The sequence below is a fragment of the Vigna umbellata genome, chromosome 11, assembly GCF_029865625.1.
Source record: "Vigna umbellata cultivar VRB3 chromosome 11, Vumbellata_1.0, whole genome shotgun sequence".
Taxonomy (NCBI): domain Eukaryota; kingdom Viridiplantae; phylum Streptophyta; class Magnoliopsida; order Fabales; family Fabaceae; genus Vigna; species Vigna umbellata.
In genome coordinates this window covers 3,780,847-3,798,105 of record NC_142175.1, presented here as the reverse complement: position 1 = coordinate 3,798,105, position 17,259 = coordinate 3,780,847, and the positions used below count along the sequence as shown (strand labels likewise).

Below are 17,259 nucleotides of genomic sequence, written 5' to 3'. Positions count from 1 at the left end.
GTGCATTGAAATGTTGAATGTGTACGTTGGATGTTTGAATTAAATATTATAAGCTTACCCTTTCGTTTTTCCTTGTGTTGTCACTTGTCCATGTACGTTCGTCCTGTCTTGCAATGACCATCCATTGTGGATGTGAGCAGATGGTGGTACGTCCCTTGAAGAAATGCTGGAAGAAGAAAATTTAGAAGAAGCAAATCTGGTGCAAGTGGAAGTAAAGACCGAGCCTTAGAACGCTCGTTTAAATGTTAGAGTAGTTTGAACGTTCGGCTATGTATTTTGTAAAGCCGTTCGTCCTAATTATCTCTATTTCTGTTTGAGCGTACGCTATTTTTATTATCCAAGCCGTTCGGCTTTTAAACTCTGCTTTATTAATGTAAAGACTGCTTATTTACTGTAAATTGTAATTAATTCTAAATTATGGTAATTACTATATTTTGGGATGTTACATTTGTGGTATCAGAGCAGTTTTGTTCTTCTAAGGACACTGTAGGTTATGAGTGCACTATGTTTTTGCTGTGTGCTTATTGCTTGTTTAACGAGTTATTGTTTTTAACTCTTGAACAATTCTAACGCTCGTTTTCTGATGAACCAGAGAACCTATGGCGCCTAGACTTCCTCCTCCCCCACCGCCGAATGATACTGATGCGTCCAACAACGCTAGGCTGTTGGAATCCGTGATAGATAGGTTGCAACAGCAAAATAATACTCTGATGGAACAGAACGCCACTCTGATGCAGCAAAATCAGAACGCCATGCAGATTATGGAGGCCGCTCGCGCCAGTTCGGAAGCCACGCAGAGGCAATTGATGGACATTCTTGCTGCTACCAGAGGCACGCCAGGAGCGTCCTCTTCCAATGCCACCCAGCCCACTACAGAATGGAGTTTGGAAAGTTTTCTACAACATCATCCTGCCAAGTTCAATGGAAAGGGACTTCCGGATGCAGCGGATCAATGGCTAAGGGACATGGAGAGGATTTATGACGCCAAAAGGTGCCCAGACGACAACCGTTTGGCATTTACGGAATATTTATTAACTGGTGAAGCTAGCCACTGGTGGACGAGCGCAAAAGCTCTCTTGACGGACGCCCAAACTCCCATCACTTGGGAAGTGTTTAGGAATAAATTTTATGAAGAATACTTTCCAGATAGCGTTCGGTTTGCAAAAGAAGTAGAGTTTCTTCAATTGGTCCAAGGAGGGATGTCTATTTCTGAATATACGAACAAGTTCAAACACTTGGTTCGTTTCAACACAATGGCCACAAATGAAGAGTGGCAGTGCCGGAAGTTTGAAAACGGACTGCGGAGTGACTTGAAGGTATTGATTTCAAGTTTGTGCATACGAACGTTTTCTGCCATGGTGGAGAGGGCCAAGGTGTTGGAGAAGAACATTGTAGAGGCGGAGAAGCACAAGAAGCAACAACAGGGTGTAAGGGGACCAATCGTAGCAAGGAATAATACCAGTCAGAGGAGATTCCCTTACGCTCGTCCAAATCAACTCACGAACGCAAGCGGATCGCAAGCATTGGTTCCTGTCGGACAGTATGGGCATCAAGGTGGTATTACTTGTTTTCAGTGTGGAGGGCCGCATTACCGTTCGTCATGCCCTCAGTTGGTGGGTGGAAAACATTGCACTCGTTGCGGAAGGAATGGACATGTAGCGAACGAGTGCAACTCTGGAGGTCGAGCAGTAATGAGACCACCAAATGCTGGAAGGAATCAGCCGAGAGGGGGACGAGCTCAAGCAGTGGGTCGAGTGTATGCGATCACTGGAGCGGAGGCAGCGAGCTCAGGTACGCTCGTCACTGGTACCTGCTTACTTCATGGAATACCTTGCTGTGTGTTGTATGATTCGGGGGCAACACACTCCTTCATCTCGAAGGCGTGCGTTGAAAAACTGGGGTTAGCAGCGAGTGAGATGCAGTTTGACCTGGTGGTGTCAACACCAGCAGCTGGTGAGGTTAGGACGTCTACCATGTGCGTTAGATGTCCTATTGAGGTAGAAGGGCGTAGATACAAGGTGAATCTCATCTGTTTGCCTCTCAAAGATTTAGAGGTAATTTTGGGAATGGATTGGCTGAATACCAATCGCATTCTCATAGATTGTGGAGCTAAGGAGTTAATTTTTCCTGAAGAAGACGAAGAGGAGTTGGGTGTGACGCTCGGTAAATTAAAAGAAGACATTATGGAGGGCGCTGCTTGTTTTCTCATCATGACGCATGAAGACCAAGAGCTGGGAAAGTTGAGGCAAGAACGAACGTCCGTTATTGGCAGTAAAGAGTCTATTTTGGAGGAGTTTCAGGACGTTTTTCCAGAGGAAATACCTGGGTTACCTCCTGTTCGGGAAGTTGAATTCACCATTGATTTGGTGACGACAGCCGCACCTATCTCAGTTCAACCATACCGGATGGCGCCTGCAGAGTTGGTTGAACTTAAAAAGCAGATCGAAGCGTTGATGGAGAAGCAGTTTATTAGACCGAGCGTATCACCATGGGGAGCGCCTGTGCTCTTGGTGAAAAAGAAGGATGGCAGCTCTCGGTTGTGCATAGATTACAGACAATTGAACAAGCTGACCATCAAAAACAAGTACCCGTTGCCAAGGATTGATGATTTGTTGGATCAACTGCATGGGGCAACGGTATTTTCAAAGATAGACTTGCGTTCGGGATATCATCAGATTAGGGTGAAAGAGGACGACATTCAGAAGACAGCGTTTAGGTCTCGTTATGGACACTACGAGTATGTAGTGATGCCATTTGGAGTGACGAACGCTCCTGCAGTGTTCATGGATTATATGAACCGCATCTTCAGACCTTACTTGGACAAGTTTGTGGTCGTTTTCATAGATGATATTCTCATCTACTCTAAGACACAAGCCGAGCATGAAGAACACTTGAGAGCAGTGCTGAGCGTGTTGAGAGAAAAGGAGTTGTATGCAAAACTGTCCAAGTGTGAATTTTGGATGAATGAGGTACAGTTTTTGGGCCATGTGGTATCGGCTGAAGGTATTTCAGTGGATCCTTCTAAGGTGAGAGCAGTGTTGGATTGGAAGAGCCCGCGTTCGGTCACAGAAGTGAGAAGTTTCGTTGGGCTTGCTGGCTACTACAGACGCTTCATAGAGGGATTCGCCAAGATAGTGGCTCCGCTTACCCAATTGACTAGAAAGGATCAGCCGTTCGCCTGGACTGATCTGTGTGAGGAGCGTTTCCAGGAGCTGAAGGAAAAACTGACGAGCGCTCCAGTTTTGATAATTCCAGACACGACCAAACCTTTTGAAGTGTACTGTGACGCGTCCCATCAAGGGTTGGGCTGTGTGCTTATGCAAGAGAGACGAGCGGTAGCATACGCGTCTCGTCAGTTGAAGATTCATGAACGCAATTATCCAACGCACGACCTGGAATTGGCAGCGGTCGTTTTTGCACTGAAGATTTGGAGGCATTATCTTTACGGATCAACGTTCCAAGTCTTCAGTGATCACAAGAGCCTCAAATATTTATTTGATCAAAAGGAGTTGAATATGAGGCAAAGACGTTGGTTGGAGTTCTTAAAAGACTATGAATTTGAGTTGCTTTATCACCCTGGAAAGGCCAATGTAGTGGCGGACGCTCTAAGCAGGAAGGCAGTACATGTGTCGGTGATGATGGTGAAAGAGCTCGGTTTGGTTGAGAGTTTTAGAGATCTAAGGTTGCAGTTTGAGTTGGAGCCGAACAGCATTAAGTGCTGTAACCTTAGAATATCTAGCAACATCTTTGATCGGATTAGAATGAAGCAACGAGAGGATGAAGAGCTGGTGAAGATATTTAGCGCGCTCGGTTCAGAACGAGCCAAAGATTTCAATGCTGGGACGGACGGCCTACTGCGTTACATGGGTAGGACGTGCGTTCCCAATGATGGCGAACTGAAGCGGATCATATTGGAGGAAGCACATCACAGTCGTCTTAGCATACACCCCGGTATGACTAAGATGTACCAAGATCTTAGACGCTCGTTCTGGTGGCCTGGAATGAAGAGTGATGTCGCTCGTTTTGTGGCATCTTGTTTGACCTGTCAACGTGCAAAGGCTGAACACCAACGACCAGGCGGCTTGCTTCAACCATTGGAAATTCCAGAGTGGAAGTGGGACAGCATTTCTATGGATTTCGTGACCCATCTACCACGTACGGTTCGAAATCATGATTCAATCTGGGTAATCGTGGACAGATTAACAAAGAGCGCCCACTTCCTAGCAGTAAACTTGAAGATGTCAATGACAAATTTGGCTAAGTTGTACATCAAGGAGATCGTTCGTCTTCATGGAGTGCCTTCAAGCATAATTTCTGACCGAGACCCGAGATTCACATCTCGGTTTTGGCAATCGTTACAAGGCGAGTTGGGAAGCAAACTGCAGATGAGTTCAGCGTATCATCCTCAAACGGACGGTCAGTCCGAACGTACCATCCAGACGCTGGAAGATTTACTGAGGACGTGCGTCCTAGATCACTTGGGCGCCTGGGATGAAATACTGCCGCTAGTGGAGTTCACGTACAACAACAGTTTTCAAGCTAGCATTGGTATGGCGCCGTTTGAAGCTCTCTATGGAAGGAAATGCCGAACGCCACTTTGCTGGTTCCAGGAAGGAGAGAACGTGTTAACTGGACCTGAGCTCATCCAGGAGAGATTGAAGACGTCCCTGAGCAGGCAAAAATCTTATGCGGATAGAAGAAGGAGGCCATTGGAGTTTGCTGCAGGGGATCACGTATTCTTGAGACTCAACCCAATTACTGGAGTAGGCAGAGTCGTTCGTCCAAAGAAGCTGTCGCCAAAGTTCATAGGACCGTACCAGATTTTGAGGAAAATTGGACCAGTAGCTTATGAATTAGCATTGCCACCTCAACTATCAAATCTACATCCGGTCTTCCATGTGTCTCAACTCAGAAAGTATATAGCCAACCCCTCTCATGTATTAGAACTGGAAGACATTCACCTACAACCGGATCGAACGCTGGAGTTGCAACCAGTTCGTGTTGAGAACGTTCGCACAAAGTTACACAAAGGGAAGGACGTTCGTTTAGTAAAGATAGTGTGGGACGCTAAGACTGGTGACTCAACTTGGGAAGTAGAGAGTGCGATGAGAGACTTGTATCCCCACCTATTCACGGGTAAGTTTTAAATTTTCGAGGACGAAAATTTTTGTAGTTAGGGAGAATGTGAGACCCTGAAAATTTCTCTGTAAATTACCTGTCACATCACCGTTAATGCACACCACAATCCATGCTTATCTCATTTTAAACCCATCTCCAAATCTGATAAACCCTCTGCTGTCACTGAAACCGAGTCATATCATTCTCTGCAACATTAAAAACGCACATGGCTTCACATGTACACCCGCCACGTGTTGCAGAAGAAGCTTCCAGTTCAGAATTTAGTGGGCACGTGTCAGCTTGGGGTACGTTCGCTCAAACGAACGTGAATTTCACAAAACTGGATTTCCTAGAATTCTCTCTCTTACCTGCACCACTCATCCTCTTCCTCAGAACTCAAATCCTTCATCTTCTCCAACCTCTCTCTAGAAACCTTAAAACTTCTCTCTACTGTTACTCATTCATCTCTTCTCCGTTTAACATTCAGAACCGTAGGAACGTTCCTTACGCCGTGAACTTCATTTTGGTCCGAACAACTTCAGATTCTGTTGACGGTAAGATTTCCAACTCATAAGCTCGTTTCTGGAATTCCTTCGAACCCAGATTCAGTTACATGCAAGGGCTTAAATTGATATCGTTTACGTTTCTTTGGTAGACTTAGTTGAAGAGAATAAGAAAGATCTTGGAGGGTAGAAAACCATAAGTTGGGCAAGTCCAAGTGATACTATTAGAACGAACACTGCTATCCAGGTAAGGGAAGTTTATATGTTTAATTTATACTGCATGTTGTATGATCTGAGTTGTATGTATGAAAACTATGAAGTTTGAGCTGTTATGAACGTTCTCTGATATCGGATATGATTTCTGGGTTGTTGAACTGTATGTTGGTTTGATACGTATGAATGATGGATGAATATTGTAATGTATGAGTTATTAATATGTTGATTGTTGAATGTGAATTAATCTGGAAGTGAAAGTTATAAAGTTCATAGACTTGAGAATCATTTGAAGTATAAAGTATATGTTAAAATGTTGAAATCTGGAAATTTGTTAAGTTTGAGAAATCTGAAACTTAAATCATCCTCTTGGATAAATGACGCTCGTCATCGTACGGTCTTAGACCGTTCGGTTTCCCTTAAAATCACTTAGAATGGAAATCTTTCATTTGGAAAGAATTCTGCTCGAGAACGAGCGTCCCCATTTGGATGTCTGAGCGTTCGTTCAGCTCAGCTGTTTATAAATATTTGAAACTTTATAAATACGTAACGCTCGGTCTTTAACCGAAGCGTTCGCCCTTATAGCGTTCGGCCTTCTGTCGAACGTTCGTTCTTAATAGCGTTCGGCCTTACGTCGAACGTTCGTTCTTGATAGCGTTCGGCCTTATGTCGAACGTTCGTCCTTAGTAACGTTCGGTCTGATACCGAACGTTCGTTTAAATGACGCACGGTATTCTACCAAAGCGTTCGTCCTAAACAGCGCTCGGTCTTATACCGAAGCGTACGTTCAAAATAGCGTTCGTACCAACATTTGAATATTCATCCTCTTACGTTCGTTCAAATACTGGCATCAGTTCATTTAATTGGTCAACCAGAGAGTTACGTCCGTCCATCCAGTACTGTATTTGGACGTTCGTCCTATCTTCTTCAAAGGACTGAACGTTCGTCTTTTTGTACTCTTAAAGTTAAAGATGAGATTGATTATGAATTATGATAAATTACAGTGCGAACGTTATATTAAGTGATTTTATGATTATGGAATTTGAACGAGCGTTCCAAGGAGGAACGTCTCAGATATGTGGAATATTGAATTGGTAAAGTATGACTGTGGTTAGCTAATGTTGGCTTGGTCCATCCTGATATTTCGTGATACTCATCTTCACGTAGAAGGGGGTAGTCATGTGTGGGAATGGCAGGAGGTTCTATTCCTTAGGGGTACTTTGGATAGGGCTAACCTCGAGTGGCAGCTGTTGAGTGTATCCCAGTTACTACATCACTCGGGTGCAAGGACGCCTGTAGCTACATAGTTCATACAGTCCGGACAGTCGTCTATTATATACTTATAAACTACTATGATGGAATATGTTCAATTGTATGTTGTACATGTGCATTGAAATGTTGAATGTGTACGTTGGATGTTTGAATTAAATATTATAAGCTTACCCTTTCGTTTTTCCTTGTGTTGTCACTTGTCCATGTACGTTCGTCCTGTCTTGCAATGACCATCCATTGTGGATGTGAGCAGATGGTGGTACGTCCCTTGAAGAAATGCTGGAAGAAGAAAATTTAGAAGAAGCAAATCTGGTGCAAGTGGAAGTAAAGACCGAGCCTTAGAACGCTCGTTTAAATGTTAGAGTAGTTTGAACGTTCGGCTATGTATTTTGTAAAGCCGTTCGTCCTAATTATCTCTATTTCTGTTTGAGCGTACGCTATATTTTGTGTAATTTAAGATTTATATATATATTTTTTCATTTTAAAGTGCAGATATATAATTTGATTTGCTTAAAAAAAATCATACTATGATTCCTATATTGCTTAGGGTACAATTTTATTTTCTAAAGGCAGAGTTTTATGAAGATTGGGCCTAACAAAAAAGCAAAGGCGTGGGAAATCAAATTGCGGCTGATTGAGTAACGACTCGTAAAACCCTTTCCCTCCTCAAACAAAACCCTAACGCGCCCTAGCTTTGAAAATGAAGGGGAAGAAGAAGACGATGCCGAAAAACGACGTCCACGAAGAAGAAGCTCCATTGCCTTCTGATAAGGTTCCTTCGCCATCAGTATCCGATTCTGACTCTGACTACGAGGTGCTATTCTCAAGGAATTCTGACTTCATATAACTTTTTGTAACTGTGACTATATACTAATGCTAGAAGTGTACTTGTGTATTCTGTTTGTAGGACTCTTCTGCAGATGATGACGAATCTTCTGTCTCCCTGGATTCGCAAGCTGAATCAGAGTTCGAAGAAGGTTCCCCTGAGAATGGTAGGTCCGGCGATTTAGAAGCCGAAGGAACTGAATCTTCTGTAGACGAGGTAAACTGCCTTCTGTTCTTAATAACATGGCATCTTTAGCGAGAAGGCCGCGTTGTTGCTTTTGTTACCATAAGTAACGAGTTGAAGAAATCGTTGCAGGACATTGTCAATGGTGAAGGCAGTGGAAATGAGAGCTCTGACCTCCATCAGCCAGGAGCTGAGAGTGACTCCTCCGAGGATGAGGTGATCACTGTCATTGTCTTCTGAAACAGGCTCACGTATTGGATTTTGCCTCATTCTAAGAAGCTGTGTTATGCTTACGCCATTTGTGTTCCTTTTATAGGTGGCTCCTCGAAACACTATCGGAGATGTACCTTTGAAGTGGTATCATATTGGATACGACATAAAGGGCAAGAAGATCAAGAAAAAGGAAAAGCAAGACAAGTTAGATTCATTTCTTGCAAACGTTGACGATTCTAAGAGTTGGTTAGTTTCATTCCTCCTGTGCTACTTATTTCCTTCATTTCAATTTCCATTATTGTATTCTTTTCTTCTCATAATGCTTGTAAACACCAACACTCAACTTTACATCCATCTACTCAGTACACACAGAGAGTATGTTCCTCGATGTATATAATATTTTCTTTGAGACGTTACATTTGGTATCCTTTCTATTATGTTGAGGCCTAAATTTTGAATTAGCATTGTTATTTTTAAACCCTATGCCCCTAAGCAGAACAGATTACAATACATTAAAGAAGGTAAATTGGGTAATTTTCAATAAATAAACAGTGAAGAACTATTATAGGAAGCTGGGGAAAATAGTCAATCATTTATTCAAAATGGGTTCAACCAAATGCACACTAAATATGTCTACCAAAGTCTAATAGTGGAAAAATTGGTAGAATCCTACATGTTCTGATGGAAATACCAGGACATATAGTCTAAGAACTTGAAATTTATGGGTTTAATTTTTTCATCTTTTATATATTAGCCACTTGGTTTTGAACTTTTCCATCAGCCATGGATTACAAGATAAGTATGACCATGGTATTTTGTGGTTGGGTTACAAGGGCAAAATAGCTTGTTTTTGCACGAGTCCTATTATGAAATTATTTCTTATTGGTTTCCTTTTCTCTTGTTATAAGTATAGCACGTACATCTGTGGGGGAATATTATTTTATAGTTTGTTAATGTTACTGTCCTTCTAGAAACATATTTGATCTTGAAGGCGGAAAATCTATGATGAGTACAATGATGAGATAGTTGAGCTGACAAAAGATGAAATCAAACTTGTCCGTAGACTGCTCAAGAACCAGGCACCACATTCTGACTTTGATCCTTATCCGGTATGTGTTTAGTTTCCATCTTATTTTAATTTTTAGGGATTTTGAGTACAATTTTAAATATAATTAGTGTGCACAGTTTTCTTCCTAAATTTCATCTCTCCTATGTAATATTCAGGATTATGTTGACTGGTATAAATGGGAAGATGCCAAGCATCCATTGTCTAATGCTCCTGAACCAAAAAGGAGGTTTATTCCTTCAAAGTGGGAAGCTAAAAAGGTAACCATTCCTTTGTTTACTAATGTGGAGATGTTCAGGAGGACATTGGAAACAAATTGATTTTTCTTATCACTTTTAAACTTCCGTGATTCTACAGGTTGTACAATATGTTAGAGCAAGGGAACAATTACTTTTGACAAACCGAAAGAGGAAGATGGTCCATATCTCTTGTGGGGAGATGATTCTGGTTCGACAGAAAAATCAAATCATTTGGCTTACATTCCTGCCCCTAAGCAGAAATTACCTGGTATTAACCGCGACTTACATTTTGGAGAGCCAAAATCTACTAATAGATAATATTTGTTTTTCCTTCTGATTTTGGTGTACCTTGGTGTTTGATAACATAATTTCATTTTGTAGGCCATGATGAATCTTATAATCCTCCTTTAGAGTACATTCCAACTCAAGAGGAGATAAATTCTTATCAATTGATGTTTGAGGAAGACCGTCCTAAGTTTATTCCAAAAAGGTACTTTGTTTCAGGGCAAACGTTTTTACTCCCTTCTTTCTGTAGTGTCGGGCTAATAAATGTTACTTGGTCAGGTTTACGTCTATGAGGAGCATCCCTTCATATGAGAATGCTATGAAGGAATCCTTTGAACGTTGTTTGGATCTGTACTTGTGCCCTCGAGTTCGGAAAAAGCGCGTGAGTGAAATATCTGTCAGAGAACTAGTTTACTGATTTGATTTTTGGTGCGAATGTGTGTATACTATAATTGGTATAATTTGTTCACTTTTTCTTTTCTTTCCGTGTTCTAGCTTAATATTGATCCTGAATCTTTAAAGCCAAAGCTTCCGAGTCGAGAGGAGCTTAAGCCTTATCCCATAACATGCTATATTGAGTATAAAGGCCATGAAGATGCTGTTACATCAATTTCCATTGAAGCTTCAGGGCAATGGATGGCTTCAGGTATGAATATTGATGACATATATTGCTGTTTCAATTTAGGAAGGATGGAGATGGGTCTCTAACTTTTCTGCTATCTGCTCAGGTTCAAGTGATGGAACTGTCCGTGTCTGGGAGGTTGAAACTGGCAGATGTCTTAGGCGGTGGGAAGTTGGTGAAGCTGTCAGCTGTGTTTCCTGGAATCCTCTGCCTGATATGCATATTCTAGCTGTTTCTGCGTAAGTCTGATTTTATTGGCTATTAAGAGTCATATACCTTTTGTTCTATAAAATTCTTAATGTTTATATATGGTTTGATTGTGAAAATAAATCAATGGTAAATCTTTGGTTTTAGGGGACAAGATGTACTTCTACTGAACACTGGTTTGGGGGATGAAGAATTGCAGAACCAGATTAAGGAGCTTCTCTGGATTGACTCTTCAACAGCATCAGATGACTCTGGTCAGTGCTTTTGTCACTTTGGTTTTGATCTAAACATTCAATAGAAGGCTCCAAGAGATCCAAACTCTCAAGTTGGCCTATGAACCCCAACTGAGCTTTTTATTGGAAGGGGGATCGGCTTAAAGTTTAAACCTAACTGGTCACTTGGGTGAATGTTGATTTGTTATTTATATCAATGCTTATGAGATTTTATGTCCCAGAATCGTGGTTTTGTTTTTTTTTCTAATCATGCCCGAGTTTGCAGGTGATAAAGCACCTAGTGTAAGCTGGCTTAAAGATGACAAACATATGGGTTTAAGGTTAAGGCACTTCAAGGTGTTTTCACATTTGTTTCCATTTCCATCTTGGTTCACTTGTTGATTGAATTTCTGTAGTTGTTCAATTAAACATTTGTGGATAGTTACTGCTGTAGAATGGCACCGGAAAGGTGACTACTTTTCAACCGTGATGCCAACAGATATCCTTTTTAAGTGTTTCTTCTGATCAATTTATGCATACCTAATTATTCATTGGTTTATTGCTCAACACTACATGGCTCTGGTGATGATTGTTTATGATTTTTTTCCTTTATATTTTTTGGTATATTATTGACTTTTGTTATTGTTGGGTGTATGCAAATAAATGTGCACGTGCTTTCATTGCACAAATATTAGTGCAACATATCTGGATGGCAAGGGAATCTTATTTTGTTCAACACAGCACTAGGCATGGCTGGCTTTTAACTTCAATTAGAATAAACATAACCTTTTGGCCTTGAGCTGCTATTTGTCGTGTTATTCCTCCTGTTGCATGCCATGCATCATTAATGGCTGTGTTTAGAATGTGGTTTCTTTACCTATGGAATTTACTGAAAACAAATCGTATTGAACTAGTTCTTGATTACCAAATTTTTAGCTGAATTGTTTTTTGACTGAATTATATGAAATTTAGAGGGATATAAATATATTAAACTAAGGGGTTGGTTGGTTTTTTCCATTGACAATTTCTTTACGTGAGTCCAGAGCAGTTTTGATACACCAGTTATCCAAGAAGCTTACGCAAAAACTTCCTTTCAAATTACATGGACTTGCTGTTAGGTCAACCTTCCATCCATCCCGTTCCATCTTCTTTGTTTGTACGAAAAAGAACGTTCGTGTGTATGATTTATTAAAAACTAAGGTCATAAAAAAGCTTGATACTGGGCTTCTTGAAGCCTCGTCTATTGCAGTTCATCCTGGAGGTATGATTATTGTTGTCATAGAATTATATTGTAATCACTTCCTCTTCTACTCATAAAATGCAGAATGTTACTCATCATAATTGTTTGTCGTATGTATTCCATGCAGGTGATAATTTAATTGTGGGTAGCAAAGAGGGCAAGATGTGTTGGTTTGACATGGACCTTTCATCTAAACCATATAAAATTCTTAAGTAAGTATTTTTTTGTCTTCTAATTGAAGGAATGCAAACTCGTTACTTTTTTTTGTGCCAGAGTAGTTCTCTGCTTGTGAACGCACAACTTATTATATAGTATTGGGCTATAAAGCCTTCCATGTCCTTTACCAATTTGTGTGGTAGCTGATTAGAAAATTAGCTATGCCAGTGAATGTGTCAAATTATGTTGATGTTATATTATGATAACAGCTCCCCCATTCATTATGTTTAAATTACAATTTCCTGTTTAATTGGGATATCGTTTGAAATTTTAAATTTATTATAACATGATGAGTTCCCTTTGTGTTAGCATGGCCACTTCATATATATAGCTACAAAATTTCATTATTTGAAAAAACTAAACTAACAGGGCGTAGAGGACATAAAATAACTATGGTTTATTTTTTGTATTGGTCACCTGTGAGGTTTCAAAAAAAAAAAAAAAAAAAAAATGACGTGGCGAGCCTCGAGTGCGCCACCTCAGCGACGCACAGCAGAGTGGGACGCCCACTAACGAGCGCCAGCTCGTTCGCACATGGAGCTGAGGCAGGAATCGGAAGTGGAAACCACGTGGCGACTGCAGAGTGGACGACCGTCCAGCATGGCCGACAGGAGCGTGGAGCGCACCGCAGAGTGGGGACGTGCGCCGTCCTGGGAAAGTGGCTGCCAGACTGGACGTGCGCTGGATGGGAGTGGAAACAAATTGGAGATTTTGAACTTATTCTCCACTCCCTCTGCGCGCACCTTCCCTGCCAAATTTCCAAGAATTTTCTCCTCCTTCTCTCTACACCTGAACCTCCTTCTCTCTCTAGAACCACCACTGTTTCATCTCCTCCAATTCTGGGCTCCGGCAGCGTAGATGGACGCACGACATCCAGGGCTTCCAGAGAGGACGTTCGGTTGGAGGCGCTGGACTGAGTAGTGTAAATCTGAGTTTGATGTTGGGGCTCGTTCGTATTGTTGGAGTGACGAGCGTTGGCAGTAGGAGAATCAGTGTTGGAGAGGTCGTGTCTCTGTGATTGTGGACGTTCGGTCATTTCCAGGTAAGGGAAGCTTACTTAATTTAACTGTTTTTGATGTATGTTATGTATGAACGTTCGTTATTTTACTGTATGTAGTAATGCATGATGAATGATATGAATGATGGTATGAACGTTCGTTATTTCACTGTATGATGTTACTATGGCTGATTTGCATGAACGTTCGTTATTTTGAATGTACGAGAATATTATATGTTGATTTGGATGTGATTTAGATGCATGAACGTTCGTTACTGGGATGAAATGAAATATATGAAAGTTCATGATGTGAGTCGTATGAAAAATGAGATTTTCTTGATGTGAACGAGTGGAACTATGAGAAATGAACTGGAAATGAAAAATGAATTGTAAGAGGATTTTATGAACATGTACGTTCGTACTGAACAGTCATTTACCGTTCGGTTTTTCCCCAATAAAAGGTTTGAAATTGTTGATCCTGTCATTTTGATAAATCACTGTTTAAGGACGAACGTCCTCGTTCTAAATTGCCATGCTTGAGCGTTCAGCCAAGCACTGTTTTGATCTTCTATTTTTAATTCCCATGATATTTTACGTTCGTTACTGAGACGGTCTCTGACCGCTCGGTTTTTCTGGCCAACATGATAAAGTCCATGGTTGAGGACGAACGTCCTCATCCTAGAATGCTCTGTTTGAGCGTTCGGTCTGACACTGTTGAATCTGATTCTTTTGATAAATTTCTCTCTTTTGTTGTACTTGTATAATTGTATGTAACAGTGTATGTTCCCGTTCGTATCACTTCTTCAAATATGCTTTAATTTATTTATCAACATCTGTTAATTTAAGTTATTGAACGTTCGGTCTTACACCGGACGATCATACTGGAAAGCGTTCGGTCTTACACCGAACGTACGGTCAAAGTGACGTGTGGTCTCATACCGAACGTTCGTCCTAATTGCTGTTCAGTCTTATACTGAACGCTCGTTCTGTCTGGTGTTCGGTTCATGTTGAGCGCTCGCTCGAGATGGTGTTCAGTCTTATACCGAACGCTTGATTTAATTGGCGCTCGGATTGGCATTGAGCGTTCGTACTTTTGTGTGCTCGATTTTAATGGGAGCGTTCGTTCAAATTTTGGGTTCGGTCTTACACCGAACGATTGTTCAAAATTGGTGTTCGGTCTCATACCGAACGTTCGTTCAAATTGGTGTTCGGTTTCAGATTGAGAGCTCGCTATTATTGGTGCTCGGTCTCACACTGAGCGTTCGTTCTGATGGTGCTCGGTTTGAACTGAGCGTTCGTCCTAAAGTGGGACTCGGTCTTATACTTAGCCTTCGTTCTCAACGGTGCTCGGTATCATTTTGAGCGCTCGTATTTTTTTCCTCAAAACGTTCGTCCAAAGGACAGTACCAGATTTGGAAATTTCCGAACTTAAACCGTTCGTTCTTTGATTCGAACGAGCGTCCTTTTGGGTCGCATTTATAGCGTTCGTCCTCGGTCTTCGAGGACAGAACGTTCGGTCTTGGTGGTTTTATTATGAATGGTGGAAAAGGATTATGTATTAATGAATAGTACTTGATGAACAGTGAATGATGAATGATAAATGATGAATAGTAAATGATGAAGATTACATGAGATGAATGGTAATATTGTGACTGTTGAAAGAGCGTTCCGGGGAGGAACGACTTAAGATTTGATTATTGAGATTTGTAATGTATGAATGTGGTAAGCTTAGCCGGTCGTTCATCCTGATGTTCCGTGAGTACTCGTTCTCACGTAGAGAGGGTACGTCATGTGTGGGAATGGCAGGAGGTCCTAGTCCTGGTATTTATATGGACAGATAGGATTAACCTCGGGTGGCAGCTGATGAGAGTTCCAGTTACTACATCACCCGGGTGCACGAACACCGAAGCTACACAGAGTTCATACAGTCCGGACTGTTAGTCGTGTTGAGTTTTAATTTGTGAATACGTTAAAGTGGATTGTTATGTAATGAATGTGTATGTTGAGATATGCATGTATGTTGAATTATTCACCTGAAATTACATGTTGATGCATGAGTTAAATTACGTAAGCTTACCCTTTCGTTTTCCTTGTGTTGTCCACTGTATTTGTACGTTCGTCTTGTCATTGCAATGATCATCCGTGTGGATGTGAGCAGATGGAGACGAGCGTTTGGAAGAAATGCTGAATGAAGAGAATCTGGTTGATGTCGAAGTGAAGATCGAGCAGTGAGACCGCTCGACCTGTATTGTATTTTGTTGAACTGAGTAGTCGTTCGACAACCTCTTGTTTTAGTTTAAATTTAATTCGACCGTTCGGTGTTTGACTTGTGTAAACCGTTCGGTCAGGTGTCTTGTACATTCGGTTTTAAATTGTAAACTCGTATGGACGTGCGGTTGTGCGCGCTCGTCCTAAGATATTGGATTGACACTCAAGGACGTTCGTCCTTGAGCGTTCGTTTATTTTCTGAACTCTTTGATTTTTGTTTTAGTGGAAAACTGTTTGAATTATTATTAAATGTGATTTTCTAAATTTATAGTTTTGGCTGTATTTTTGGGATGTCACATCACCCAAAAGATATCAACAATGTCATCTTTCACCGCACATATCCATTATTTGCTTCATGTTCAGATGACTGCACTGCATATGTTTTTCATGGAATGGTTTATTCTGATCTCAATCAAAATCCCCTTATTGTTCCTTTGGAAATTCTTCGTGGTCATACCAGTTCAAATAGCAGAGGTGAGTCTTTATGTTAATAAATTTGGGATCCAATTTTTTTTGAAAGATCAGACCAACTTAAAAAATAAACGAGTCCAGTGTTTTAACTATCAAATCAGTTCAGGATAGAAGGATCAGAGGAGCCTAGATGTTATAGCCTTGTCTAGAAAGGGGAAAAAACAAGTCAAGCATTTGAAAACTATAAAATCAGTTTAGGATAGTACTTGGTAGGAGGATAAAAATATCCAAACTATAGTACTTTTTATGTTATAATAATGGCACAATCTTGTTTACAGATAAATGGATACTCGTTATACTGGCTGCTTTGGTTCTAGATGATTGATTCATTAGCGTAGGAAAAATAAACAGTCTTTGAATGATCAGTCCAACCTTCCAAGCATTTTGTTGGCCTTTGTTTTCATCTTTATGCAATATGTAGATGTAATCTGTTCTCACGATTGCCGTTATTTGATAAACCAACCCTGAGTATGTGGTTGGTTGATGATTGCCCATTACATTCTTATCTGACAATGCATTCGAGAACAATTACTTATATGCTAAATACTTCTTGATCTTACTTGGAAGTTGTCTGCATTGCAGGGATACTAGACTGTAAATTTCACCCTAGACAGCCATGGTTATTTACAGCTGGTGCTGATAAACTGATCAAACTTTACTGTCATTAGTATAAATACGGATATACAGGCGTGTGATTGGTCGACAAAATCTAGTATGGTAGCCTGCAACTTTTCAACAATTTTGTTCCTCATTTCTTAAATAGAAAACACTGCAAGGCAAAATGAAGGGCACCCAAAATAGCGAGGTTCTTGCTCTGGTTTTTTGAATTGTTTGTTTTTCACACATATTTGTCGTTCTAAAATCTTTAGCCGAAGTATCATTCCAGGAATTCATATCCACAAAACCTCGCTTGCGGTTAGAATAGAACAGCATTTTTTATGTAACTTGTCAGGTATGAGAAACCAAATTATTCGAAGACACCCAGCGCATGCTATTTGAGGGAGATTGAATGTGGCATTCTGTTTGGTTGTATTATAGTTAAAAACATCGAGTAATACTATTTACAGTTTGTGTACGTCAATTACTGAGTTTGCAGTTTCGACGGTGT

At 40.8% G+C, this 17,259-nt stretch overlaps 1 protein-coding gene and 1 pseudogene across 2 annotated transcripts in view; one reads left to right on the top strand and one right to left on the bottom strand.

Annotated features, from left to right (window-relative positions):
* LOC148190799 (uncharacterized) overlaps window positions 1–17,259 on the bottom strand; it is a 56,035-nt gene that overhangs the window by 35,655 nt on the left and 3,121 nt on the right. The window lies entirely within an intron of this gene.
* On the top strand, window positions 7,789–17,232 carry LOC148190800 (ribosome biogenesis protein BOP1 homolog; annotated as a pseudogene). The gene is made up of 18 exons (XR_015782955.1): window positions 7,789–7,920; window positions 8,014–8,148; window positions 8,248–8,331; window positions 8,432–8,574; window positions 9,320–9,437; window positions 9,553–9,654; window positions 9,752–9,901; window positions 10,015–10,123; window positions 10,198–10,300; window positions 10,414–10,564; window positions 10,647–10,779; window positions 10,895–11,001; window positions 11,246–11,318; window positions 11,376–11,458; window positions 11,993–12,220; window positions 12,327–12,413; window positions 15,978–16,154; window positions 16,734–17,232. The product of XR_015782955.1 is annotated as a ribosome biogenesis protein BOP1 homolog (transcript).